Source organism: Dasypus novemcinctus, chromosome 6, assembly GCF_030445035.2.
Source record: "Dasypus novemcinctus isolate mDasNov1 chromosome 6, mDasNov1.1.hap2, whole genome shotgun sequence".
Taxonomy (NCBI): domain Eukaryota; kingdom Metazoa; phylum Chordata; class Mammalia; order Cingulata; family Dasypodidae; genus Dasypus; species Dasypus novemcinctus.
This window is the reverse complement of record NC_080678.1, coordinates 27,264,294-27,291,299: the sequence shown is the minus strand read 5'-3', so window position 1 is coordinate 27,291,299 and position 27,006 is coordinate 27,264,294. Positions and strand designations below refer to the sequence as shown.

General features: G+C 36.1%; 1 protein-coding gene across 2 annotated transcripts in view; it reads left to right on the top strand.

Annotated features, from left to right (window-relative positions):
* Nucleotides 1–6,201: 6,201 nt before the first annotated feature.
* The window catches only part of SHOC2 (SHOC2 leucine rich repeat scaffold protein), a 141,586-nt gene continuing 120,781 nt past the window's right edge, over nt 6,202–27,006 (top strand). Inside the window, exon 1 of one of the 2 annotated variants that reach the window (XM_058298440.2) lies at nt 6,202–6,436. The gene's annotated coding sequence lies outside the window, so the exon portion shown is untranslated. Of the gene's footprint in view, nt 6,437–7,129; nt 7,249–27,006 lie in introns of those variants that run through there. The other variant, XM_071215677.1, reaches the window with a different exon arrangement.

Sequence of the window (27,006 nt, the reverse complement as noted above, 5' to 3'; positions counted from 1 at the left end):
AATCTCTTAGTAGGAAAAAAATACTGTTTTGGGAGCAGATGTAGCTCAAGTGGTTGAGCAATTGCTTCCCATATATGAGGTCTTGTGTTTGATACCTGGTACCTCCTAAAAACAAACCAACAAATGAAAAAGCCAACTCTCATTTGGGAGTGGATGTAGCTCTATAGTTGAGTGCCTACTTCCCATGTACACAAGGTCCTGGTTTCAATCCCCAATATCTCCTGAAAAAGAAAAATTGCTTTTTTGTATATAGGTTTTTGTTTACAGCATTGGTACTATTTTTATTTTTATTTAAAGATTTATTTATTTATTTCTCTCCCCTTCCCCGCCCCAGTTGTCTGTTATCTGTGTCTTTTTGCTGCATCTTCTTTGCCCGCTTCTGTTGTTATCGGCACTGGAATCTGTGTTTCTTTTTGTTGCGTCATCTTGTTGTGTCAGCTCTCCATGTGGGCGGCGCCATTCCTGGGCAGGCTGGACTTTCTTTCGCACTAGGCAGCTCTCCTTATGGGGCGTACTTCTTGCGAGTGGGGCTTCCCCACGTGGGGGACACCCCTGCATGGCAGGGTACTCCCGCATGCATCGGCACTGCGCATGAGCCAGCTCCACACGGATCGAGGAGGCCCGGGGTTTGAACCGCAGACCTCCCATGTGGTAGACGGACGCCCTAACCACTGGGCCAAGTCCGCTTCCCAGTACTATTTTTAAAAGAACTTTCAATCTCAAACTTAATTAGATATATTCAACACTTTATTTTTTTTAATTTTTGGGGGTTTTTTAGTTTTTAAAGTTTTAGATTACATAAATGTTACATAAAAAATATAGGGGGTTTCATATGCCCCACCCCCTGCCCCTTCAACACTTCAACATCTTTCATTAGTGTGGTAAATTTGTTTATGTTACACTTTAAAAGCCTACAAATTGTATTTTTTCTCCTCTTCATCATTAATTAATGACAGATTAGCTCATATAATGAGAATATATTGATGAAACCAAGATCACGGGTTAAATAGTTGAATAGGGCTTTTAGGTTTAGATTGTGCCCTATTCTCATGTAGCCATCTGGAAAAAGTAGTCTGTAGTCACATGGTGGGCAGACAGAGTTACCATTCCTGGTAACTCAAAGCATATTCTTATGGATTGAAAACATCAAAATTAAAACATATTGTGGATACCAAAGCCAAGTCTTGCTTTGTAAGAATGTTCAAGACTGGATTTGGATCTGTTTTTAAACCTGTCCTCCTAGGATACACTAAAAGTCTTAGCCCAATATTTGATCTTTATTAGGAGCCCCAAGGATCCATTCTGTGGGCCAATATGGTTATCCTCTTAATAGGCACCTACCACTCCTAACCTGTCATTAGTTCCTTATAATTCTGTTTTCCCTCAATTTATTTAAACTTACCTGCTAATAAGTAAATATTCCTTTTAATTGTATAAAACTCAGTTTTTAAAGTTTGATATTGAATGTATTAGAGTATTTTAAGGTTCCATGTGTTTTAAGCTGTGACAGTAAAATCCAATGTGATTTTAAAAAGAAGCTTGTACTGATTTTTTTCTTTTTCATTTTTTTCTCCTGATCAATCTATTTCAGGTTCATACTTGATATTGTATTATGGCTATACAACTAATTAATGGTGTGACCTTCAATACATTTCTTAACCAATTGGTACTTTCATTTTCTCATTAAAAAAGGTTTAGTATCGGCTCTGGGTTGCAAAGTTTAAGTAAAAAGTAGATGTAAAAGTGTTTAGAAATACATCATATCATCTGTTATGCCAGGTCTAATTTTCATATCCCTATAATAAAGAGTTCTTTCTAGGTTGCCACTAAGCACCTTCCAATTCTAAAAATCCTTTGAAACCTCATAATCACCATGGTACCTATAAGACAGTATGACCTGTTTATTTTCTTTTAAAAACCTTTTTATTTTTTCTAACTTTTAAAACAGCATGTGCTGGCAAATTGTTTTCTTCTATATGTTTTTAAAATATGATAAAGCAAACTTATTTCATAGTATAATTCAAAGTTGAGAAAAGTGCACAGCAAAAAGAAAAGCCTTAAAAATTATAATCTAGGGAACAGAAACTTGTAAATAGGAATCTGTCTTAAACTTTTGATGGAGGTGACAAGTGTCTTATTACCTGAGAAGTAAATATATCTGAAATAAGGCAAAAATAAAATGTTTCTGAAGCCCTTTGAGATTCTCAACCAAAGTACCAATTATGTTTCATGTACGAAATACAGAGTTTATAAACTGGTGGCCCTTGTCCTATAAAGTTGTATATGTTTTGTTTGGCTTGCTTGATGTTTTAAAAGTATTTGAACCAATGTTTAAAAATCAGGAGATTTCACTTAACATCTAAATTTCAACTTCTTTCAACAAATCTGTCATCACCAGGTCTATATTTCCACATGGCAAAACTTGGCTAGGGCTAGGAAGTGATGCTCCATTTAGATGAGCATGTCCTCTCAGGTTTTCCAGTCCCACTACTGCCTATTGTTACTTCCCTTTACCATACCTAACCAGCCACTGTAAGCACGTGACTAGGCAACTTCAGTAAAATATGGAGCCACTGTAGCATATTATATGCAAAAACTCTTTATTATTAATGGACATTGAGAAGCAAAAATACAGTCTCTGGGAACTGAAGGAGGCACCAGAATGATCTTTTTCTTTTATGAATGTTTATTAAATTAATTCCTTTTAGTGCAGAGTTGGGGTAGTAGTTGCAGGGATAGTAGGAATAATAATAAAAAGTAAAATTATCTTTTGTCTCACCTAAAACTTGTGGTTTGATTGATTAATTTTCAAAGCATATTTCATTTCTGACTGTGAACTAACATGGGACAAAGGTAAAAGGGGAAGCCTGGTAAGAAAGGGTCCATCAGCAGACACAAAATGGTAATGTTCACTCACTTAGGTGACTGCCCCCATGCTAGCAGTGTCTAATTTGGATTGATAATGTTCATTTGCAGATGCCAAGTAATATCATATGCCATATAGTTGGAAATTAGCTTTTCTGTTTTGCTATCTGGTATCTGCTGGTAGAAAAAATGTTGCAACATGTCCAATTTGGCTAATTAATTCAGATTCATGTGAATAAAATGTGCAGCATCTAGTTTTGAAATGTGCCTAAGAATGGGACCTGTTTTTGAGTGAACTTGGATAATGCAATTGGTTCTGGTATACCCCAACAGCAGACATTAACATTGAATTAGTAGAAAATAGCTCATGCAAAATGCCCTTTTCCAATAAATTTTGCTATTTGAAAATTCAGTACTTAACAGTAGTCTTTTTTTTTTCCCCTGGGGCTCTCCACAGACCTGCTGATCCAGATCTCAAATTTTTAATTAAGTCACCCACATTAAAATTGGAGAACCACTGCCTTAGATTCATTCACATACTAAAAATTATTTAGTGACTATCATGTACCTGAACTGAGCTGCTTTAGAAATTAATAACTACAAGACACTGACTATATATCATATGCCATTTATTCACCAGCCTGAAGTACTTCATGTATATTTTAGTTCCTTCTGTTCAACAATCATAAGAGGGGGTCTAGGATAAATAAACTCTCCAATGTCACTCAGCCAGCAAGTAGTCCCATTCCTGAAACCCAGGTCTGATCACAAAATCTGTTTTTTATTGGTATATTATTTTGCCTTACATGAATATGGAGTCTACTTAAATTTGCTTCATAGTTGCACATGAGGCTTCCTTCTATACACAAGAAGTAGCTGATGGAGTGTATTGCTAACTTGCAATATGATGGGCTAAAACAGTTCTATACTAATTTAAGTGTTTGTGCTGTGCCCTCCCAGAGCATTTTCTTCTCCCTTAAGTACATTTTCCCCCCTTTCTTTATCTTTCATAATCAAATATAAGTCTAAGGTAGGAGGAATACAAGAGCTTGGTAGTCTTCAGAGTTTTTCCTCTTGTGATTATTAAGTAAAGTCCCCAAACACTTCTCTATTCCTTTGGGCAAAAATGTTCCTAATGTACTAAGTGTTAAGTATAATCTTGCTTTTGCAATTTTTAATAGGCTTTGCTTAATGCTACTAAGAAGCTATCACAAAAACACCAGGATCAATTAGGACTTGCCAGAGAATTTTAGACAGAAACATTGCTTCAATTGGAATGTGGCCAGATGGCTAGCAGTTGCATTGGTATGTGCTCTGATAGCATCTGATTCATCTGTATTTGAACTGCAAGGCCCACACATCTTTCAACAACAGTCTCCAGGGTGCCAGGAGTTGAAACTCATGAAACTACACTGACATCAGTACTTTGCTGCAGATTACATTGCATCAGCCCTAAGTGCAGGAAGAATAGCACCAACACTTTACAAAGGCAAGCAGTCTATGCTAGTATACTCTACACAAGACATCTATGCTAATATACTCTACACAAGACAGGAGGATTAAATGCAGACCTTGTCTTTAAAGGACACTATAAAGAGGTACATGTGCTGAGAAGTGGGATGGATTTAACTAGCAACTCACACCTCAAGTACATGTAATTGCATTGAGAAAGATTGATCATGATTGGAAAGTGAGTATGTGAAGTATTCTTGCCAAAAATGCTAAAGTGAATTCAATCAAGTCTTTAGCCCTGCTTCTAGTTTATGAGAAATAAGAAAAAATAAAGAAATATCAAATACGTAATGTGGGGCATTCAAAATGACCCCTGGCCTGAACTCTTCAAAATTCTAATGTTATGGGAGAAAAAAATTGGGAACTGTCCTAGATTAAGGCTAAAGAATTACAATACTCAAATACAATGCATAAACCTTGATTGTGAATTGGGGGAAGGGGAGAAAGTATAAAATATATTATTGGGTTAACTGGGAAAATTTGTGCATGGACTGGATTTTAAATATTACAGAATTATTAATTTCCTTAGTGATGTGATAATGTATTTTGAAGGAGAACTTCATAAGTCTTATGAAATACAAGTTGGAAATCTTAGTGGCTGCTGCCTAAGAAGAGGTGTCTGCATTCTATTTACAAATGGTTCAACAATGAAAAGATGATGAAATAAATATGGCAAAATATTAACAACTGTTGGATCTAGGTGAACGGTATATGAATGTTCATTGTATCCTTTCAACTGTTTAATGTATGAACGTTTTCCTAATTAAAAATTTTGGGGAAAAAATCATGTTGGAAAGACTTCAGAGGAGAAGCATAAGAAAAGGTTGCGTATCAGGGACTATACTGAGCTTCTGATAAACTGAAGCTCCTTAACTGGCAATGTCCTGTTCATCCAGGAAACACCCAGGTCTGATTATCTTTCAGTAAATATTTACCAAAATAATATAAAGTGCAAGGAGAAATGACATTCAGATGAATCTGACACAATTCATTATATTTAGGAGGAAATATAGGGTAGTGATGATAACATAAGCAGCTGATGTATAAAATAGTGATTGCTGCGAAAGAGGTGTCAAAAGTGCTAGTAAACCCAGGGGAAATTACTTCCAAGGGATAACTACGACATAGATATAGAATCACAAAAGGTTGTTTCTACAACTGACTTTAGTGATTAATCTTGGAGCAAACGAGTAGTTCATTTTGGCTGGAGCATGAGTGCAAAGGAAGTAGAAGGGAAAAAAGCAGAGAAGGTAGGTTTGCACCCTCGTGTGATGGGTGTTAACAATTTTCAGTTCACCTGAAAGTTTTCCTGTTTTTTTTCCCCGCAACTTTAGACATATAACCCCATGTTTCTCAGATGACTGAGTACAGTTCTTGACTCAAGCCCACGGAACTACAAAAGATAATGTGTGACAACTCTTTTAAAGAGCTATATAAAAGTAAGAGTATTTCTACGAATATTCACAGGCATTAAGGGGCTGCTGTTTAATAAACCGTAGACATATAGGATTAGGGCTGTATACCCTCATCCAAAACTGCAGGTTATGTTCCCAAAGCCCCAAAAGAGGCGAGACAGTAAAGAGGGTAAAATTCTAACATGAAGACAGGAGGCTGGGAAATAGGACTTGGAGGTCTTTTTGCGACTATGAGGGACATCTCTCCCCCTTATGACTGGGGGATGGAAAAAGATTTCCTGAAGTGCCCGAATTCTCCATCCTCCAAAGGTCAGAGGTTAAAAGTACTTAGTAGGAACTTGAGGGGGTGTGGTCAGGAATTTCAACTTGCTGGAGTTAGGGCTCCGCCCCTCAGCCTGCGTCGGGTTCCGCCCAGCCCTTTCCAGACCTGCAAGGGCGGCTAGTAGAGCTGCCTTGCCCCACAGGGAACCTCAGGGATACGGAGGAGGGGGCGGGCCACCTCCGGACCATGTTGGAAAAAAAAAAAAACTTCAACAGAAGCGGCCCTGAGTCTCGCACCCTTCTCGGCCTTCCGTGTCCCAGGGACCATCGGCCTGGCTGGCCCCACGGATCGGGGTCAGGAGACACCTTACTCCGTAACGCAGGTCGAAAATGGGCGCCCTCTGGGTAGGATGGGGGCGCAGGCTATTCCCACCCTTCCGTCATGACCCCATGACGTGCCATATGACACTTCCGGGTAGGACAGGGATTTTCGGAGCCCTAAACTGTCCACCTAAGTAAGCGACCAGACATCTCAGTCAAAATAAGGGCCAGGGAAACTTGCTCCCTCCTCACCCCTCTCCCCGGTATCCCGGAATATGAATTAACTTGTCTAAAATGGGAATGTCTGGTCATCTATGTCCCCTCTTTGGGCCTACTTACAGATGCTTCTCTTCCCAGACCGTTCAGCTGTTGCCGCGGGCAACGGTGAGATCCGGGAGAAGGGAAAACCTACGTCACGTTTTGGACTGGAAGCTATGAAACACCACTTGCCATTATTAGTTATGGCTGCCTCAGTTTCAACAGTAACTTCCGGTTGGAGTGTTACTCTACCCTGCCGGGAGGCTTACTCTGTGGCCTAGCTAGCCAGCGGCGCCCAGTGGGCGGGAGACGGCGTAGAAGAGCAGTGGAAAGGAAAAGGGCGGAGCGAGAGAAGCTGGCGCCAGTGCTTTATTCTGACTGGGCAGTTTCCCGGGCCCTGGCTCCTCCTCCTTTTTCTTCCTCAGCGAGTGACGTGCGGCTGCCAGAGGGGTGGGCGGGGCGTTTGGAGCTAGCGTTTGTGGAGGGGCAGGCGGGGCGGGGCGGGGCGAGTGGGGGAGGGGCGGGCGGGGGGCCGCGGTTGGGCAGCTTCGCTTGGGAGGAGGAGGAGGAGGAAGGAGGGCGAAAGAGGAGGATGGCGGAGTCGTGGCTCCTGACGGTAACTAGGGGTCGGTGAGGCGCGAGGTTGTCTGTTGGTCTGTTTTGCCTGCCTTCCTTCCTGCCCGTCGGGCCGTCGGTCTGACTGTCGGTAGAGGGAGGCCCCGCGCGCCCTGACAGGCTCGAGCCGGCGGGGCCAGGGCGAGGCCCGAGGGGCCGGGGCCCTGGGAGGCGCCGCCGCCGCTTTCCTGGGTGCTGCCGCCGGGAGGGCTGGGCCCTTGGAGGCGGCTCTCGTGCGGGCCCGCAGTCTGGCGCCGAGAGCGAGCCGGCCGGCTCTGACAGCAGCAGGGCCGGGCCTGCAGCCGCGGCTGGCGGCCGGGACAGCGGCAGGGCTCGGGGGAGCTGGCGCGGGGGTTCGGGTCGGGGGCGTCGGGAGGACAGTCCTGCCCCTCTCAGCTCCTGGGGCACCAGGCCCAGGCCCCAGGGCGCCTGGTGGGCGTCTGGAGGTCTCGTAATCGTCCGAGGGACCCGAGCGCAGTAGTAATAACGGGTGGGGTCTTTCTTCGTCCCACCACCCCTCAAAAGCCCGCAGTCTTCCCGTCTCGTCTCTCTATATACCCTTCGATGAAGAGTGGTGAATCGGCTTTGGGTGTGTTGCCTGTGAAGCGAGTTGTAGCCATCCAAGATCGCCTTCTTGAACATGCCTGATGGCAACCTTTCTCCGCGGTGGCTTTTAGGGATAGAGGAAAAGTACTCTAACTCCCTCGTCCTACCCCCCCCCCCCCCCCCCCGCCGTTCCCGCCAGCTCAGAACCCCTGAGGCTTCAGGACAAAATGATTCCCCCCAGCCTCTCAATATCCATTGTTTTGTTCCATCCCTATCCCCCCACCCCCGCCCCTTGCCTAGGTAGAAGAATAATGACTCCAAATCATTGTTACAATTTTTTAAACACTGTAGAGGGGTTGTGTTATTGTGGAAACATGGGTTTACAAATAGCAGGAATACAGACTCGGGGATGGAAGAAAGATGCTTTTCTGTGTTTCTTTAGCTTTCGACCCTTAGAGTTGGGGATTTGATTTTCGTGCCTATCTGTTGCTTTGCATCATAATGGGGGTGATGAGAATAAAAGAGGAAGCACTGTTTTGCAACCTACCCAAAGAAATGTTTTCGAAGTCTCTGGGGATGCTGAAGCAAAATTAGGTTGCAGATGTGGACTGTAGTATTTGCCTTCAGTATAATTACCAACAATTTATATCTGAGTTTACACCTGTGTAATTTTATACACTACTTCATACATGTCAGGAGCTTCTAGAATCTCAGAAGGATTAGTATATCAAAGACTTATTATTTTTATGTTTTTCAGAATCCCAGGATACATTTGTATAACCAAGAGTTTCTGTATTTAAATTTAACATTAACAATGAAAATTAGTTTTAATTTTAAAAACCTAAATTTATTTCTGTACTAATAATCTCTACTCTCACCTCCCTCACCGCATGCTATGGCTTTTATAACTGCTTGTTACTATGTATTTGAAGAGACTTAGCTATTGCATGTTATTTGTAACATTCAGTAAGCTTACATTTATAATTTCGATTTACGAAGCATTGGTTTTTCTTTGTGACAGTGACAAGAATATTTATGAATATAGTGTGTAAATGAACATTCCCCTATATATGGAACTTGAATATAATAAATCTTTAAAATACTTATTTGAACTAAGTTACTTTGTAAAGTATTTTTATTCAATTATGCATATGCATTTGGAAAATAGACCTCAGACAAAAATAAAGATTTTTGTCTAAGATTTGTAATTTTTAAACGGCCAAAATGTAATATAAAGAGAACATACAATACTGTGTTTCTTGAAGTGCCTGTCCCTAAGGATACTACATTTTCTCAAGTGCCTGTTCAGTTTTGAAGAAACAACTACATTTATCTGAGATTGATAGTTCCTTTCTTCTCATTGTTAATACAATTTCCAACTTTTAAAAATTTTCTTCTACTATTAAGGATTAACAAGTGATGTTAAGTGATAGTAATAGTTTGCAGCTAGGTTCCATTTTTAGTTTTTTAAAGACCATATTCAGAAAGTTGATCAGAACTTTTGTAATTGTAGCAAGTAAAGGTCATACAACAACTTGGGAACTACAGTACAGTCTGTATGTACATGTCATATTTCAAAAGGAACACCAAAATTATAAATTATTTTGTTATACTTGCTGGAATTATGCTCTTTAAATGTTACTTCAGTAATTTGGGACAGGGCACAGTGACTTTTCTCCTCCATGTTTAGAGACTCATAAACTGAAATTCTATGAGGAATACTTCCAAAGATGATTTTCTGAATGGCTGCTGCTATATTTTTATGCCTCGGTTTACCAATATGGATTATGGGGAAAGGGCAATAAAGTTGGAATTATTTGTTATCTGCAGTTAGATTGCAGTACTATTTATTTTAACAAAATGCAGGATTACTATTATCTGTTGTGTAATTTAATACTTCTGAAAGACTTGTGCTCTTTAAGCAGTTTAAATAAATTTTAGATTTTTTTAGTAAGATATTTAAATATAAACATAATCTGTTATGTTTTGAATTAAAAAATATACTCTAACATATATTTAGCTCTACAGATGCATATTTTTGGAGGACAAAGATTGGGAGAATATATCTTTATAATTCAGTTTAGTAAATTATTTATGTGTTCTTCATTTTTGAAAAAGTAGAACATCTTTGGTTATATCCAACAAAAGAAGACAAAATCAGCCAAAACAATAAAAAACAACTAACCAAACAAAATGAGCGAAAAAACCTCAGTGAATGCTGAGGTTTATAGCTTGAATTTAATGAAAGTGTTATTGAACTAGTTTATAATATATCATTTAGGAGAGGCAATTTAGATATAAAATAAGCATGTTGACATTTCCTAATAAGACTAGTCGGCAACTGGTAAATATATTGTTATAGATACATTAGATAGAAATTGGCTTAATTTAGTAATAGAGTTATACATCAAGTACTTTTATGTGGTACCTGATAAATAAGTACTGGATATATTAAATTGGTTGGTATTTTTGCTTGCTAGATATTATATTTTATGCATTGTATGTATATTAGACATTATAATTTAAGGCTAAACCTTCATAGACTAAATTATGGGCATACATCATCTGCTGTTTTTGTTTCCCTTATTATAACTGTTTGGTCTGTCTTCTGAATTTTGTTTTGTCTACTTGTTACACTTCATCAAAATTGTGTCCTATAGATCTTTTTGGAAATGTTTTCCTTTTTAACATAGTAGTTTAAAATTGTGTTTTCCTATTTTTCTATTAAAGCTGACTTTTAAAATCTGGAAAATGTCTAAGTTATAGCTGATCCATGGTAGGTTTGAACTTGTGTATTATAGATTGTTCTAAAGTATATCTCCTGCAAAAGTCTGAGAAACTGATTTATGTTCGAAACTATCTAATTAAATTACCTTGAGGTAAGCCAAAGTTTATTCTGTTTTTGTTTGGATAATTTTCCCTCGTTCCCAACTTTTTCTCGCAGCATCTTTAATGCAGTAAAACAATATTTCTAACACATAAAAAGACTATTTTAATTACAAAGGCCCCTTCAGCTTTTGAAATGTTGGTAACATATGTGCTTCTTGAGAAAGTATGTAGTTTCTATTATCAAGATTTAAAAGAACTAATTGGATTTCACACTATAGAGCTCACTCCAGATTCTCTAAAGATTAGAACTGTTTGCAAAAAGTACTTCATGCTGTAAAAGGTAAGGGTTCTTTTATGGAAAGGATGAACATATTGCTTATAACTAAAACATTACAGGAGACCTTAAAAGAGTATAATTGGTCTCTGTGAAATGAATATGAGCGATGTTTATGAATTATTTTGGCATGCCTATCTTCTAATGTCTATAGAACTGTGAAGACTCAACAATTTAAGCACTTTATTTGCCCTCAATTGCTGTTTAAAAGTTCTGCATTTTTAATTAAATAATTTCATAGTTGACAAATATAATTCTATTTTTCCTAATATGTTGCAGGTAAAGTGGAAATGGTTTGCTCTGAAATTTTTAGGATTGGAGTTAATTTCATCAGTTAAATTTGGGCTTTCTCAGTTTCCAGTTTTGAATTATACAACACTCCTTCCTCTTTTAAAGACTTTCACAGCCTTTCAAATAGTCTTTAAGTTAAACTTTTAAAATTTATTTTATAAATACTTCTTACTAATATAGTTTCACATTTACTAGTGTGGTAGAATTTCTCCTGATTGCCATCCATGTATGTTCCAGGCTTTGAGGATCAGGGATAAGTATACTGTTTTTCTTTCTTTCAGTGGGTTCAAGGTTTGTTGCAGAACTAGATAAATCAACAGTTAATTGTTATGCAGAGTGACAAATGCTTTGAAAGCAGTACATCCTGGAGAACTCAGTTGAGTTCTTAAATCAAATTTCATATATAACCAACAATGCTTAAGGGAGGATAGGACCAGAACTGATTGATTCTTGAGAAATAAGTATGATAGAGAGGTTACAGAAGTTAAGATTCATTTGGAGAATTGTAGGTAGATAGCAATTTGGATTCCAATATTAATATTGTGGCTCATATGCTAGGCTTTCATTAAAATATATATTTTTATAGATTATTTCTTGTGTGTCTGATTTAATTTGTGCCTTGAACTGTGGGCCTGCATTTATATTGAAGGACTGCATCAAATTATTATTTAGAACTTTTACCTAAGTGTATTTTCCATTAATGTTTTAATTAAATATGAGGAGAACATGTCAGCCTAACTGATGTAGACTAATTTCCAGGCTTAGAACTTGCTTAATAATAATGTTTCAAAGTCATATTTAAATATCTTTTTCTCAGCATATATGCATAATGTGGAAGAGTAACATTTATAAACTTCCTTAAAACTCTTAGTAAATTTTTAGTAGACAAATGTTTAAAATTCATCTTCTGAGTACATTTTTAAAAATCTCTGTCTACACTTATTTGTCAGTGCCACTCTTTCCTTTAAGTAAGTCACAGTGTATGATCAACAGCTGTATCCGGGTAGACGGCTTTGTATGGTCAGAACTTTTGGATTGAGTAATTTTTCATACAGTATGATTTAATACTCCTTCAGGAGCATGCTGAATCACATTCTCTCTGCCATCCCAAACTCCATTGCCTCCAAAGTGGCATAGTTTTCATTTTAAAACATTCTCTTGTATTGCTTTTTGTTTTGATCTTTGTAGTTATTTTCACTATAGGAACTTGTGATGTTTATTTTTTCATTTTCCCATTTTAACAGTTACCTTACAAATGTTATAACACCTCATTTATCGCGAGGATATTTATTAGGAAACCAGAATTTTTCGGTTTCTTTTGTTTGGCTACCACTCCCTGCTCCTTCAGCTGGCTGGCTAAACACCCAATCATACTTTAGGTTTCAATTTAATATCACATCCTTAAGGAGGCTTTCTTTGATCCCTAATTAGGTTGTCCTGTTTTAAGGTCTCTACACCTGTATTTCCTCTTTTATTAATAGTCATCATTTTTTAAATGATGTGTTTAATGTCTTTTTTTTTTCTTCTAGACTGTAAATTCATGAAGAGTATGGATTATGTCTGTCTTATGTACTACTATTTCTCCAGTATACAATGTCTAGGCCTTCTAGGTTCTTAGTAGAAAATTTGTTCTAAATTAATGGTATAGAGTCCCCAAACAAACTGATTAGGCCACTAAGAGGACAGGGAGATGTTGGAGTTCTTGCCCCTAAATACACGTTTCCTGCTCGTAGAACACCATCAGGCCTTAGTTTACTCTTACTTAAGGTACAATTTTAAAAAGTTTGGTAACCAAATGTGGAGAATACTGGAGAATACTCCTAGAGGCTGTAAGAGAGATGGAAATTATGCAGTGGAGGGTTAGGGCAACTTAATATTACCATAAACATATTTGGAATCTTTCAAGACACCATTTGTTTCATATATGTGGAACAGTATAGCAACAATGATGGTCTAGGATGCTAAAGAGGTTAATTGTTGTCAGTAAATTTTGTTAAAGAAAACATAGGGCCATTTGTTATAGTTCAGACAGATTTCTGAATGATATGATTTAAAGTTTTTAAGGTGCTATGCTTTTATTATTGGAAAGATTTGCTTAATGAGGTAAAACTAGGCACCCAGTAAATATATATTGAATAAAATGAAGTTGAAACAAATCATTCTCTGGAAGTACTGAATCAAGGTGGGAAATATTACTTAAAATTTGTAGAGCCAGATTTTATATCATGTGCTTCTTTGTTAACTTACCTATGAAATATGTAAAATTGAGTAACTGACATGTTTTTCTTGATCAGTTTTCAAAGAAAACGTACCTGTTGCAATGATATGACAAAATGGCATAGACATTTCTGCAATTTTTATTCTGTTAAAGAGAGTGAACTTTATTCTCTTGGCATTTTCTGAAAGCCTGGGCTGGGAAAATTAGGTTAGAGGTAACAGTTTACTTCTTTGTAGAAGATTGGGTAACCTGAAATAGAGTATATTTTACTCAGTTTTGTATATTTTCTGGGGTATAGAATTCAGAATTTCACTGGCAGCTTCTAGTTCTGGTTCACATGAATTGCATTGTATCTTAATATTGTGATCTCTTGAATTCTATGGCACTATTTAAGTGTAGATAGAAGAGTTAGTTATTCCTTATTTTGTTCCTAACCAAATATTGGTGTATCTAACCTGTTAATTATAGCTCTAAACTCACAGAAATGGGATGCTTATATACTAGGCAGTTTAAAATAGTAAGGCTTTATGAGTTAATCTTGAAGGCATTTATTTCTGTACTTTGGAAGTAGTGATTTGAAATCCTTAATACTAGAAATATGGCCTAGTTTCAGAACACCCACTAAGCAACTGTGGAAACTCAGCATGCTAAATGGCTAGTAATGCTGCAGTATTTTTTAATTTTCCCTATCTCCTGTTATATAATAATTTATAGTAGTAAACACAGAACATGAGTATTTGGGACAAGAACAAAATGTATTGAAGCTCAAAAAAATTTGAAATTGTGTTGGCTCTGTGTTGGGCACTAGAGACCTATAATTCAGATTAGATACTGTATAATGATGGTCAATTGAGTATTTGACATAAATCATGTGTCATATTTTAAGTTACAATATAGACATAAAGCAAGAATTGTTATTTGACTTGAGAAAAATGACTATTTAAAAATGGAGTTCCTATTTTATGTTGAAGAATATGCAAGCTTATAGAGACAGAAATTAAAGTATAATTTGCCAGGGGTGGGAAGCAGGGGGAACAGGGAGTTAATGCAAAATGGGTAGTAGGGTTTCTGTTTGGGGAGATGGGAATCAAAATCACAGTGACTTGATTAATTGTACTGAATGGTATGCTTGGGAGTGGTTGAGATGAGAATGTTTATGTTGAATATATGTTCCTACAGTTAAAAAGAAGAAAGAAAGGAAGAGCAAATATAGAGACAATGACAATTAAAGGCAATATATGACCCTAGACAGGCTGTCACAAGGAAGGAGAGTAGCCTCAAAAGGACATTCTTGGACATAGGAAAAAAGAAAGTTTTATAGATTGTAAACTTTATATCAATGTTAAATTAAATTGATAACTGTACTTAAGATAGATACATAAGTGAATATCCTTATTCTTAGGAGATGCACATGACAGTATTAAGGATTCAAGGAGCATGATGTATATAACCCACACTCAAGTGTTCAGAAAATAGTTTAATAGACTTATATACAGATGGACTGATAAATAGAAAAATGGATAGCTAGCTAGAATGATACAGCAAATGTGGCAATATGTTAAAATTGGTGGATCTGGTTATTTGGTGGGATAGGGGTATTTTGGAGTTCTCTGTATGGGGTTTGTATTATTTTTTGTAACTATCCTGTAATTTTGAAAGTATTTCAAAATAAAAAGTAAAAAACAGGAGTTACTGTTTTAGAAGCAACATTTAAAAATTTTATTTAGAAAAGCTTGATAACTCTAATATAAACATTTTCATGCTGCTTGTTTATAGTCCATAAAATTTAAATATTAGTGAAAATAGTTTTTATTTAAACATTTCTCCTAGGGTTAGAGAACGTTGTACAACACAAAAACTGCAACACAGTATCAGCCTATGAGAACCAGATACTGAAACTGATCAGAAATTAACTGTAAAGAATGAAGTCCATTAAATATATTTTTATTGTTAAATAAAATATGATTTTTAAAAGGATTTGGTAAAATATACTTCACAAGCTCGCTTTTTAATTTTAAAAGGTACTGACTTGAGCTTGCACTAATTGTAATTGCAAATGGTACTGAAACTAAATGTTACAGTTTAAATATTTTTATGATATGAAAAAGTAAAGGCTTAATGAATTCGCCGTTAAAGTCAGGTATGTAACTTTTAGAGAGTTAGTACTGCGAGTAATGCCTTAGTACATGGTTAATTATCTCCATACAAAAATATAAAAAATGCATCTGGCCTTTTCTCAATTGGAACTCAGTAATACCTGATGTTTTCATGTATATATGTAATCTTGTGATAATTGATACAATAGTAATGATCCATTGGCAAGATCTTGAGGATTTTTGTTTCGTTAAAGAAAGCTGAAATTAAGTTAACTATAGTTGAAGTTTTGCTATCTTTCATTTTATATTCAAATTCTTTGAAAATTGGTTATCCATAAATGGCAGATTCATGTGGTAAAAAAATATTTTGATTAGCATGTTTCATTCCTCACTATGACCATTATCCAGTTTTCATAACTGACTATGCAAATTCATAATATTTGAGTTGTTTCTGAGAGCAAGTAAAAATAACTATTACCAAGTAATATTTTTTTCTGGCATGATTTAAATAATATATTACTTACTACCTGCAAGTTACTAAATGGTTTGTATATTTGTGGTGTGAGAATTTTTTTACCACCAAACTAATTGCTGTGCAGATTTTCACTGTCCTTTGAGTTTAGATTGTATTTTGGTTTTTGACTTTGAAATTGCTATTAATATCCAAATGTTGAAACTCAGTTATATTCGAATCTTAAGAGCAATTTATCCTACTCTCCAGTTCATTGGACTCACCTCAACTAACAAGGAGATGATGATGGACAATGCCCATCCCTAGGAAGACAGTATCTGCAACCTTAAGCAATATAGTTCATTTATCCTACTCTCCAGTTCATTGGACTCACCTCAACTAACAAGGAGATGATGATGGACAATGCCCATCCCTAGGAAGACAGTATCTGCAACCTTAAGCAATATAGTTCTATCCATCTGCCCCCATGGGATCTAAGTCCCCTCTCAATTAGAAGCAGAGTGGGCATTACCATCCCCAAATTTGCAAGATTGGGGAATGAACAATGGGCTAAAGTAGACTTATTCTTTTTCTACTATAGACTTATTATTATTCTAGCAATGGAAGCACTTTTATCATTGATACAAAGGCAGTGGCCACCAGAGGTTCTGAGGAGAGGGAGAGGGAAGAATTGGTGTAATATGGGAGCATTTTCGGGACATTGGAATTGTCCTGCATGACACTGCAATGATGGATACAGGCCATTATACATTTTGTCATAACCTACAAAATTGTGTGGGATAGAGTGTAAACTATAATGTAAACGGTGGTCCATGGTTAGTAAAAATGCTTCAGTATGTACTCATCAGGTCTTACAAATGTACCACACTAATGAAGGATGTTGTTAAGTGGGAAAGTGTGTGGTGGGGAGGAAGTGGGGCATATGGTAATCCCCTATATTTTTAATGTAACCTTTATGTAATCTAAAGTTTCTTTAAAAAAATTAATTAAAAACTCAGTTAAATTTCATCTAGAAGTCAAAGCATCTGTAACTTGTGAGGGAATCATAGTCTGTGATTATATTCACAAATCAGTGGATAGTGCATACTATTTGGGAACTTTAGGGTTGTGTTTAATGTGTTAAATTACTGAATAATAAAATGTACTTTTATGTATACTCAAAAATACAAGGAAGGGCTGCCTTTCAATATTTTGAGTAACTTCTGATGGGAAAAATTCCTTATTAAACTTAAATTAAGGATGGCTACTCAATGTGTTTTTTTTTTTTATATCTTATATGAAGATTTCTGCTCTCAGAAATTTAAAAAAATATAATGAGATAAATGAGGTTATAAAGTCCAAAATATAGTATGTAAATCCTTTTAAAAACCTGTCAGGATAAGTAGATAAATAAAATTATTTGTTAAACATAGAGGATTTCATCTAAATAAAGTCTCACAGGTGGACCTTATAAAAGTGAGAAAGACTTGTTTTATAATCATGGCAACTTACTAAATACTGATTTTTGAATATAAGATACATACCTTGAGACCACACACTGAGTTTTTATTCCTCTCTACTCTTGCTATGTATATTTTCATTTCTATTTTTTTCATGACAAATTTCTGAGAAGTAGTTTGTAGGGAGAGTAATGGAAAGAATTTAGAATAAAATAGATCTAGTGAAGGAATGTGTGGGTTTGTATGTAGGGAAATGAAACAAATGTAATTAAATTACATTTTAAACTTTAAAGGTACTGAAAATAATTCATTTTCCTAGTTAAAAGTCTTTATTGAACACTGTAGTCAGTTTAGGGCATATAACCAAAGATAGCAATTACATTTAATCTGTATAGCTTTATACTGATAATTACATAACCAACCTTTTGATTTATTGCCAGTTTGCCCATGGGAAATGAAGAGTAAAGTATTTCTTGGGAATGCTTAGGTTGTGTGTGACATGTTTTGAGTTCCTTGGCAAGAAAGGCAGTTTAAACACATATTCATAAATCCTTTTTTTTTTTTTTGGTAGTATTTGTGTGGCATAAAATATTTTGAGATAGTTTGGTTAGGATATTAGATGTTACTTTTATATCTTAGTTACATTGAGGTAAGTTAATTCCCGCCTTTGTGGTTTTGCTGGAGAATTTTGCAATTTATATATTTGGTGAATTGAAGTATGGCATAGGAAAGCTGTAATCCCAGTTATGGCTTGTTTATATTAAAGGTTGAATAAACAGGAATTTTCAGTTTTTGCTTATAACTCTTGTTTGCCTAGAATTAATTACACATAAAATCTTTTGCTTTCCCATCAGAAGGAATGTAGATTTCCTGAAAAAACACTCTACTATATAAAATATTTGCTAGTATATAAAATAAATTATTCATGTCTTTCACCATTTTTGTCTACACTATTTTATCATGCCTTCTCACCAAACTTGGGACAGGGGGAGTTAAATGAATGATTTTGAGGATGCTATGAGTTGTACATTCTTGACATAATTCTAATTACATGCTTTTTTGTAGAGCATTTAGGCCATATAAAAACTACTCAGGAGTCACCCGGTGCTACTTAAAAATGTGATTTCCCATCTCTCTAAACAATGGTATATTCCCTTAAACATGTTAATTTTGGATGCGTTCTTGATCTTGAGCCAATCTTTGGGTCTTCCCATTTTGAGAGTTCTCTTTTCAACTTTTGAGCTACAAAAATATGTAGTTTTACGTGATTTGAAAGAGACATCTGTTTATATTTGTCCTTTAAGCTACTTAAAAGAATAAAGAGCTTTCCAGATCTTTATAAACAAGGGAATATATTAATGCAGTCTTGCCATTTTCAGGTATTCATATCAAAATCTGAGTTATCTAGTGTTAATTTTAAGTTAGAATATGGGGAAACTTCAAATATGAGACAGACTTTGTCTTTGTTTATTGTTGAACTACTTTCATTGAACAAATGTTCATAGTATCAAAAAGTTCATAGTATCTTTTAGGTTGTAGAAGGTTTTAATGAATAAAAACTGCTTTTTATGTGAAGAACTTTATGTCTAGGTGAATAGTAGAGTAAATAAGCCAAGTTAAATACTTCTCATTCTTTCAATAAATATAATAGCTATAGGTGCCAGCTGTAAGTACTAGAATACAACTGTCAAAAAGTCAGAAGGCTCTTTATTTTCCCATTAGAATGACAACTGATCTGGCAAGTACAATACAGTGTGATAATTAAGAGTTCCCCTTTTAAGTGGGCTCACAGAGGAGGGAATATTTGGAAAGAGTTTTGAGTAATCAGGAAAGTCTTCCCAGACCTTTAAGGTGAGATTTGAAGAATAAGTGTGAGTTAGCTCAGTGAAGAATTAATTATAAACCTATGTTTCTGTCAAAAGGAAATAGTTCATGCAGAGTCCTGGAGACAAGATGCAGTGTGGCCTGCTATGGAATCTGTTAAGTTCATGTGACTGGAATGCAAGGAGGAGAATTAGAGATGTGGTAGGAGAAGTAAGAGGAGTCATATCTTCAAAGGCTTGGTAATTATTGATAAGAATTTTGGATTTTATCCTGAAGGTTATGTGTGTTTCCCCAAGTGTTTTAACTTGGACAGTAACCTGATTCGATTTGAGTCTTAGAAATATCACCCTAATTATATTGTAGTGATTAAGTTAGGAACAGGATTGGGGAGAGGATGTGATGAGACCAGTTAAAAAGCTATTATAGAAGAGAATTCACTGTATCCTGAACTAGGGCAGTGGCAATGAGAGCGAAGAGATTGAGTCAAGAGACATTTAGGGAGAATTGCCAGGATTTGGTGAATGTTGTGAATGTAAGAGTTGAAGGAGCATGAGAAAGCATCTAGGTGACGCTCTCCCTTTTTAGTTGATTTTTGCTTCTTTTAGGAAGGCTGTCCTGATTCTGCTGACTTCCAAGGCTCGTTTAAAGTGTCTTGCTGTTGTTAGTACCTTGCTTTCCCCATGTTTTAAATTGTACACTTAAGCACTTTGCACAGTACATGACACTTAGTATAAAATGTTGAGTGAATGAAAATAGTTATTATATTTATAACAATTTAAATATTTATAATTGGAGGAGGAAATTGGTTTTCTGAACCACTAATATCCAAAAACTTGGTTTGTAACCTCTAAGTGAATAAGATCACGTCATGCACTTTTCTTTTCTTAGATTTTATTATACATGTTGAGATTTTGTTAAGACTTTGTAGAATCCTCCCATCAAGCAAATTAGGCTCATGCCTACTAAATTCATTCTAAATATATGTTTTTTAATCAAATAAATTTTATTGGCACATCTTAATAAAGCATACAATTCAAAGTGTCTGATCAGTGGTATTTGATATAATTACGTATTTGTGCAGTCAACACTTCAGTCATTATTAGAGCATTTTCATTATTTCAAGAATAATAATGAGAAAGAAATATAAACAAAAAAAAAATTCTTCACCTTTCAATCTCTGTGTTCCCCCTGCTGAACATAGCTGCTATTTCTGGATATTATTGCACATTTATTTTTTTAAGCTGTTTTATTGAGATATATTCACATACCATATAATCTGTCCAAAGTGTATAATGAGTGGCTTTTAGTATAATTACAATGTTGTGCATTCATCAGCACAAATAATTTTTAGAACAGTTTTAGTAGTCCAAAAAGAAAAACTCCATATCCCTTAGCAGTTGCCTTTGAACCCCTCTGCCCTTGCCCAGCCCTATAGAACCACTAATACAGTTTCATCTTTATAAATTAATTTATCTTTAAATTTTATATAAATGGAATCATGCAATATGTCATACTTTGTGTCTGGTTTCTTTCACTTAGCATAATGGTTTTTTTCTTCTTCTGATATTAACATCTTGTATTACCATACGATTGTTCAATTTCAAAGAAAAATGGTCTTTTATATGCAATTTTACCCATATTCATATTTTACATGCCGTTTTACTATGCTGTATAGGCCCATGTAACATTTTTTAGCTTTTGTTTTAGTAATATACATGACCTTACACTTTCCCATTAAACCACTGTCATATACATGTAATAGTACTGCTAGTTATAAACATGTTTTACTTTCACCTTTTCTCTTCATTTCCAAAGATTAACTCACATCCTTTTTACCAATTTTGCACAAGTTAACCCTCGACTTTCCATTCTTTAAGCTCATTCTATTTTCTGGTGACCCATATTCACGTTATTAACGCCATGAGATTACACAGTATATTTAGTTCACAGTAGTACATTCATACAGTATTTGTCCTTTTGTGTTGGGCTTGTTTCATTCAACGTAATGTCCTCCAGGTTCATCCATGTTGTCATATGCTTCACGACTTCATTTCTTCTTACAGCTGCATAATATTCCATTGTGTGTACACACTGGTTTTTTTATCCATTCATCAGTTGGTGGACACCTCGTTTTTTTCTCTCTTTTGGTTAATTGTGAATAATGCTGCTGTGAACATTGGTGTGCAGCTATCTGTGTCACTGCTCTCAGTTCTTCTGGGTATATACCCAGAAGTGGTATTGCCAGATTGTGTGGCAAATCTGTATTCACCTTCCTTAAGAACTGCCAAACAGTCCTCCACAGTGGCTGTACAGTTCCGCATTCCTACCAATAGTGAATAAGCGTTCCTATCTCTCCACATCCTCTCCAATGCTTGTAGTTCTTGGTCATTTTAATACTGCCCATTCTAATAGGTGTGAAATGGTATCTCATTGTAGCTTTGATTTGCATTTCCCTAATTGCTGGTGATGTTGGATATTTTTCATATGTTTTTTCACCATTTGTATTTCTTCTTTGGGCAATTTCTTTTGCCCATTTAAAAAAATCAGGTGGTTTGTCTTTTAACTGTTGAGTTGAAGCATCTCTTTATATATCATGGATTATAAACCCTATTGGATATGTGATATCCAAAAATTTTTTCCCATTGAGCTGTCTGCCTTTTCACTCTTTTGACAAAGTCCTTTGAGGTGCAAAAGTGTTTAATTTTGAGAAGGTCCCATGTATCAATTTTTTCTTTTGTTGCTTGTGTTTTGGATATAAGGTCCAAGAAACCACCAACCACCACAAGATCTTTAAGATGTTTTCCTAGATTTTCTTCTAGTAGTTTTATGGTCTTGGCTTTTATATTTATTTTTTTAAATCTGTTTTGAGTTGATTTCTTAAATAGGGAGTGAGATAGGGCCTCTTTCATTCTTTTGGTTATGGATATCCAGTTCTCCCAGCACCATTTGTTGAAGAGACATGTCCTTTTAACATGGCTTTGGTAAGTTTGTCGAAAACCATTTGTCCATAAAGGTAAGGGTTTATTTCTGGATTCTCAATTCTGTTGCACTGATCGATGTGTCTATTTTTATGCCAATTCCATGCTCCTTTGACCTCTGTAGCTTTATAATGTTTCAAAGTCAGGCAGTGAAATTCCTCCCACATTGCTGTTCTTTTTTAGAATGCTTTTGGCTATTTGGGTGTATTTTCCTGTCCAAATGAATTTGGTATTGTCATTTCTATTTCTGTAAAGTAGGCTGTTGGAATTTTGGTTGTATTGCATTGAATCTATAAACCAGTTTGGAGTAGGATGATAGACATCTTCACAATATTTAATCTTCCAGTCCATGAACATGGAATATTTTTCTCTTTGTTTAGGTATTCATGATTTCTTTTAGCATTGTATTGTAGTTTTCTGAATATCGGTCCTGTACGTCTTTGTATAGTTGATTCTTAGGTATTTGAGTCTTTTTGTTGCTATTGTAAATGGAATTTCCCCCCTCATTTCCCCCTCAGATTGTTAATACTATTGAAGAGAAGCATTACTGGTTTTTGCATATTGATCTTATACCCTGCCACTTTGCTGAATTTATTAACTCAAGTAGCTTTGTTGTAGACATTTCAGAATTTTCTAAATATAGGATTATGTCATCCTGAATAGTGAGAGTTTTACTTACTATTTTCCTATTTGGATGCCTTTTATTATTATTTTTTTCTTGTCTAATTGCTCTAGTAGAATTTCTAGCATGGTGTTGAATAATGATGGTGACTGTGGACATCCCTGTCTTGTTCCTGATTTTAGAGGGAAAGCTTTCAACCTTTCCCCATTGAGTATGGTGTTGGTTGTGGATTTTTTATATATGCCCTTTATCATATTGAAGAATTTTCCTTCCATTCCATTTGAAATGTTTTCATCAAGAAAGGATGCTCAATTTTGTTGATTGCCTTTTCTGCATCAATTGAAATGATCATGTTTTTTTCCCTTCAGTTTGTTAATATGGTATGTTAATTGATTTTCTTATGTTGAACCACCCTTGCATACCAGGAATGATTCCCATTTGGTCATGGTCTATAATTCTTTTGATAAGCTGTTGGATTCTATTTGTTGCAAGTATTTTGTTGAGAATTTTTGCATCTGTGTTCATTAGAGAGGTTGGTCTGTAATTTTCTTACAGTATTTCTATCTGGTTTTTGTGTTAGGGTGATGATGGTATCATAAAATCTGTTGGGTAATTTTCCCTCCTCTTCAATTTTTTTGAAGAGTTTAGACAGGATTGGTGTTAATTCTTGAAATTCTTGATATAATTTACCTGTAAAGCTATCTGGTCCTGGACTTTTTTTTGTTGGGAGATTTTGATGACTGATTCAATCCCTTTAAATGTGAAAGGTTTGTAACGTTCTTGTATTTCTTGTAGTATCAGTGTAGGTTGTTTATGCGTTTCTAGGAATTTGTCCATTTCATCTAGATTGTTTAGTTTTTTGGCATATAGTTTCTCATAATATCCTTTTTTTTTTTTAAAGATTTGTTTTTTATTTTTCTCCCCCTTCCCGCCCCCATTGTTCTGCTCTCTTGTGTCGATTTGCTTTGTGTTCTTCTGTGTCTGCTTGCATTCTCAGTGGCACCAGGGATCTGTGTCTCTTTTTTTTGCATCATCTTGCTGCGTCAGCTCTCCATGTGTGTGGCACCACTCCTGGGTGGGCTGCACTTTTTGTGTGGGGTGACTCTGCTTGCAGGATGCACTCCTTGTGCGTGAGGATCCCCTATGCAGGGGGCACCCCTGTGTGGCATGGCCCTCCTTGCATGCAGTAGCACTGCACATGGGCCAGCTTATCACATGGGCCAGTAGGTCCAGAATTTGAACCCTGGACCTCCTATGTGGTAGGCAGATGCTCTATCAGTTGAGCCACATCTGCTTCCCTCATAATATCCTCTTATGACCCTTTTTATTTCTGTGGAGTCAGTCATAACTTCCCCCGTTTCATTTCTGGTTTTATTTATTTGCATCTTCTCTCTTTTTTGCTTTGTTAGTCTAGCTAAAGGTTTGTAAATTTTATTGATCTTCTCCAAGAATCAGCTTTTGGTTTTGTTGATTTTGCTGTTGTTGTTCTCAATTTCATTTATCTCTGCTCTAATTTTTATTATTTCTTTCCTTCTGCTTGCTTTGGGATTGGTTTGCTGTTCTTATTCTAGTTTCTCCAGTTCAGTTAGATCTTTGATTTTTGCTCTTCTTTTTTATAAGGCTATAAACTTTCCTCTCAGCACTTCCTTTGCTGAATCCAATGAATTTTGGTAAGTTGTGTTCTCATTTTCATTTGTCTCAATATATTTACTAATTTCACTTACTTTCTTCTTTCACCAACTGATTATTTAGGAATGTGTTATTCAGCTGGCATACATTTGCGAATTTACCTCTTTACCATCTATTATTGACTTCCAGTTTCATTCCATTATGATCTGAGAAGGTGCTTTATATATTTTGTCTTTTTATATTTATTGAGAACTGCCTTGTGACCTAACCATGTGCTCTATCCTGGGGAAAGATCCAACCTACTGATTTGTGATGCAGCATTCTGTACATCTGTTAGGTGTAGCTCATTTATCATATTGTTCAAGTTCTCTGTTTCCTTGTTGATTTTCTGCCTAGTTGTTCTATCTAATGATTTGTATTGTGTTGAATTCTCCAACTGCTATTCTAGAGATGTCTGTTTCTCCCTTCAGTTTTGCCAGAGTTTGCCTCATGTTTTTGAGGCACTCTGGTTAGGTACATAGATATTTATGACTGTTATTTCTTCCAGGTGGATTGTCCCTTTTATTAATATATAATGGCCTTCTGTATCTTTTGTAACTTTTTTGCATTTAAAGTCTGTTTTGTCCCATCTTATTATAACTACCCCTGCTCTTTTTTGGTTACTGTTTTTGTGGACATCTTTTTTTTAACCTTTTACTCTCAGCCGGTTTGTATCCCTGGGTCTAAGGTGAGTCTCTTGTAGGCAGCATATGGGTGGCTCATATTTTTTTTTATCCATTCTGTCAGCCTATGTCTTTTGATTGGGGCATTTAATCCATTCACATTCAGTAATATTACTATAAATTCATTATTTATTTCCACTATTTTATTCTTTGGTTTTCTTATGTTATCTCTTACTTTTGTCTGTCTTTTAATACTTTTGGGTATTCTTTTTGCTATTTTTGTCTTCATTACTCTCATCCAAACCTCTTTCTCCTGTCTTTTTTTATAGGCTGTAAGGCTTCCTTTAATATTTCCTGCAAAGGTGGATTCTCTTTTACAAACTTTCATAGTTTTTTTGTTTGTTTGTGAATATTTAAAACTCACCTACATATTTGAAGGACAATTTTGCCGGATAAAGAATTCTCAGCTGGCAGTTTCTATCAGTATCCTAATTGTATCATACCAGTGTCTTCTCGTCTCCATGGTTTCTTATGAGAAACCTGTGCTAAGTCTTACTGGGCATCCTTTGTATGTGATGGTTTGCTTCTCCCTTGCTGCTCTTAGAATTTTCTCTCTGTCTTTGATGTTTGTAATTCTGAGTAGTATGTTTCTTGGATTAGGTCTGTTTGCATTTATTCTTATTGCAGTCCTCTGTGCTTCTTGGACATGTAAGTTCATTTCTTTCATGAGTTGGGAAATTTTAAGCCATTATTTCCTCAAATACTCTTTCTGTACCTCTTCCCTTCTCTTCTCCTTCTGGAACTCCCATGACACATATGTTGTTGTATTTCATGTTACCGTTCAACTCCCTGAACCCTTGCTCAATTGCTCCCATTCTTTTCTCTCTTCAATTTCAGCTGCTCTGTCTTCTTTGTCACTTATTCCTTCTTCTATAATTTTGAGCCTGCTGTTGTATGCCTCTAATGTGTTTTTGATCTCACCTATCGTGTCTTTAATTCCCATGACCTCTGTTACTTTTTTATTCAGGTTTTCACATTCTTCTTTGTTCTCCCTCAGTGTTTTCTTGATGCCCTTTATCTCTTTAGCCATACTATCTTTCAACTCAGTAATTTGATTTTGGAAATTTGTGTGAATCTTGATTAGTTGCCTCAAAACCTGTGTCTCATCTATGGCTTTTATATATTCCTTTGCTTGGGCTATTTTTTCCATTTTCTTGATATGGTTTGCAAGTTTTTGTTGCTGTCTACGCATCTGATTAGGATGGTGAGTTTACTTAGATGTTCAATTTTTCTCTCTTTCATAGGGATTTAGTCGCAGGAGGCTGTGTGTTACTGCTGTTCTTTGATTCTTGGTTCAACCTGTTCTGGGTCTTTAGGGTTGTCCCTGTTAGTTGCTCAAATCTGTGCCCTGGACACAGTTATGGGTTCTCCACTCACTTCCAAGAGGGAGGTGTGAAAGCCAGAAAAAGTCTCTTATTTACTTTTAATTTCCTTGCATGCACTTCCTTGGTCTACTAGCAGATGGTGTTCTCTGGCAGCCCTCTCAGTTCAAAACCTGGTCAGAGAGTGTTTGCTTCAACATGTACTGGGTCAGTGCAATATAGGATCCTGCCTGGAGACTAAGAGCATTCAAACTTTCTCAGAGGCAGTTCTCCAGCCTTTGCTGGCAGCTGCCTCTGTTTTCCTGGGTAGGAAATAATTCCACTCCCCCCTGCATCCCCAACAACTAGTCCTGGTCAGTAGAGAGGGAGAATGAGAGGTTAGGATCTCTTTAGTCCTGTGTCGGTCCCCAAGGCAAACACAGGGCATGGACCCACTT